We start from the raw sequence: 3,018 nt of genomic DNA, 5'->3' as shown, positions 1-3,018 counted from the left end.
TAATTATATATAAATATGTTATTATATCTTTTAAAGAAAGAATCACGAGTACCTAAAAAACACTTTAAGAAGATACTATTTATGAATAATATTCCAATAAGTTAAAGATATTATTTATATCAATATTTTTTTAAGAGCGTCGAATTAGTATTACATTTTTAATTTAATAACACACTTAGAAATTACCCGACGATGTTTTATATAGATATGAATAAAATCGTATTTTTCATTTTCTAAAACACTAAATAATTTAACTATTCAATCAAAAGAACTATATCATGCGTAACTCTCTGGTTGACTGTGCACTGCTGCACTGCTTTGAAAAAAAAAAACTTCGATAAATCAATTTCAATAATCGGTGACGATACATCACTGAGACACGATGAGATATATCACGGGGATCTCGCCTATCGTTCATGTCGATTCGGGGGTTTTACGCGATCAGCAACTTTTAGCGGAGGGTTTCACAAAAACGAGGTGATACAATCGGCATTATGTAGTACACGTGCGTATGCATATACGAACAGGATGCGTGTAAATGTGTTGTGCTGTTATGTCGTCGATGACTCTCCGGCACGACTATGAATAAAGTCAGTACGTAACTACTCGGTATGCTGGCACGTTGGGTTTATATAGCATGGGTCTCTAATAAGATGATTCTTGAACAGTGTGTTGGGATTCACAGGTAGGCGGTAGATCAAGTAGAGGGGCCTCTCGTCATACGGATAGGCGGCTTCCTCGCCATGCCTTACCTTGTCGTGTCTTGCCTTGCCTTGTCTTGTCTCACCCTTGCTTCATTACTCCTTTACCTTGCTTTAGAATCTTTCACAGTGATCAAGAAGGGCAAAAGCGTTCGAGACACTCCCTTGAGATAACGAGATCCTGATTTCTCATGTTACGTCGAGAACGTTAGGAACGAGGGTAAATGTCTGGGAAAGAATTCTTCGTATACGACAAATTCACATCAGAAAAAAAATTCGCTCAATGATATTAGACTAGGAAAGGGAGAGAAGGGGACGCATACATTTATCTACTTTTTGGAAAATAAAAGTATCTCGTTGTAAAAAGTAATAGTATATCTCGCACTAAATATTAAAACTTTGTAATTGCTATGTAATTAAAACAATAATTCTATTTGGAGATACTTTTTAAAAGCATTCATATTATGTACGCTAAATTGGAAAAATGTAAAACATCTTTCATGTGATAAAATACGATTTAATATAAGATCTAATTCATTTAACACTGTAAATAATAATGCAATAACATAGTGTTACACGTACTCTTTGTCAAACAAAAATGACATATATATATATATATATATATATATTCTTTTATTTGTGTATATGTAATAAATATATACAAATAAATAGTACAAAATAACGTCTTGATGGATAATTGTAAAATATTTATATAATAACTAGATAGACAAGTAAACTAAACATAAAAAATAAATACTCAATAAACAGCTTAGAATAAATTGCATACGATATATATATGTATATATGCTATATGTATTATTTGCTATATCGACCCATTTATGCAATGCAGAATTTGTTGAATTATATTATGATAATAAACCTACATGATGAATAAGCATTTCATCAACAAGAAACATAATGCATAACTACTATGTATAAGGATCGAGGATTTCTGCAGTTATCCGTGTATAATACGCGGTAGCTAATGAGAAATTATGTTATTCTAAATCCTCTTACATAAATATCTCGCATTTAATACGCGCAAAAAATTGTTTACTTTTATACAGTTTCTAGTTTTTATTATTTCCATTAAATAGATTAAAGAGTGCCATTTCGATTCGTTAGACTGTAAGTGTCCATCATCGTTAGATCTAATATGATCATTACTCAACTAATCACTACCGCACAATATTATACTACAATATTATACACATACTTTCTATCATTTGCATCTTTTTTTTAATACTGTATAATAGTATATTAATATTGTCACAATTTAATTTTATTCAGACCAGTTTGTGTTGCAGCTCTAAAACTGAAATGTAGACAAAATATATGGTAGAGATAAATTAAAGATAATTAGATTTTTTAAATAAAAGAGAAATGTTATTTTTAAATGATTTTTCAATAGTTATCAAATATAATGTTTTGTATGTGTGAATATTAATATTTATGACTTTCTCTTTTGTTTAGTTTAATTTTAAAACGTCTATTATTCTTGTCATCGAAATCATATTATTCCATTTACGACTCTCAATTCTTGACAGAAATATATATTCAGCATTTAATTTTAATAAATATTAAACAGATGTTGAAATAATTGCGGAGTTCTCGATTATAAATGAGATGATCTTAATTTCACAACTATCTCATTTTTATCTTCACGAAAGAGATTGTTTCGAATAAAGATTATTTCCCATATTGTCGAAATATGCATTCCATTGTTCATTTTAAATTCGCTATTGGAATTTTGTAATGTAAGATTTGTTTATATTCCTGTCAGCTATCAGTTATTTAACATTTGAAGTTGCTAAACCAAGATTCAAAGATACACGTCGTAGCTATTCTGTAGCAGTGAATGGCGATCTTCGCCCAGTTCTCCGCGAAAGAAGACAGTTCTTTACCACTTGATGTACGCGGCGTTCGCTCTAGGAGTTTTCCAATACGGTCATCCGCGTAATCGATGGCGTAATATGAGGTTTCGAATTTACCGAGCACTGAGACTCCGTGCTTCTCCCGTGACGTTTAACCCTTTCATAACTCTTCCGCAAATCCGAAGAGAAATTCCCGTATCATATTCAATCGCTGTAAAATTGCTTCCTCATATACATGAATTTTTATATCATTGCCATTGATTAATTAGTTTTAAAAAAATAACTTGATTTTATTATAACAAGGAAAAAATTAATTTATCTTTCATCATTTATCTTTTCATCATTTATCTTTTTCATCATTTATCTTTTTATCATGCATTATAATAATCGAATATATCAGTTTTTCTAAAATAATATTACAATTTTTTTATGTTATTTTTATA

The 3,018-nt window shown here is 30.1% G+C and overlaps 1 protein-coding gene across 1 annotated transcript in view; it reads right to left on the bottom strand.

Moving 5' to 3' along the window:
• Nucleotides 1-590, bottom strand: part of LOC108687405 (basic proline-rich protein-like) — an 11,498-nt gene extending 10,908 nt beyond the window's left edge. Inside the window, exon 1 of the mRNA XM_018193162.1 lies at nucleotides 526-590. The gene's annotated coding sequence lies outside the window, so the exon portion shown is untranslated. The remainder of the gene's footprint in view (nucleotides 1-525) is intronic.
• Nucleotides 591-3,018: the final 2,428 nt, after the last annotated feature.

The sequence above is a fragment of the Atta colombica genome, unplaced genomic scaffold (assembly GCF_001594045.1).
Source record: "Atta colombica isolate Treedump-2 unplaced genomic scaffold, Acol1.0 scaffold102, whole genome shotgun sequence".
NCBI lineage: Eukaryota > Metazoa > Arthropoda > Insecta > Hymenoptera > Formicidae > Atta > Atta colombica.
Note: the sequence above shows the minus strand (reverse complement) of the source record. Positions and strands in the feature narration are given on the sequence as shown.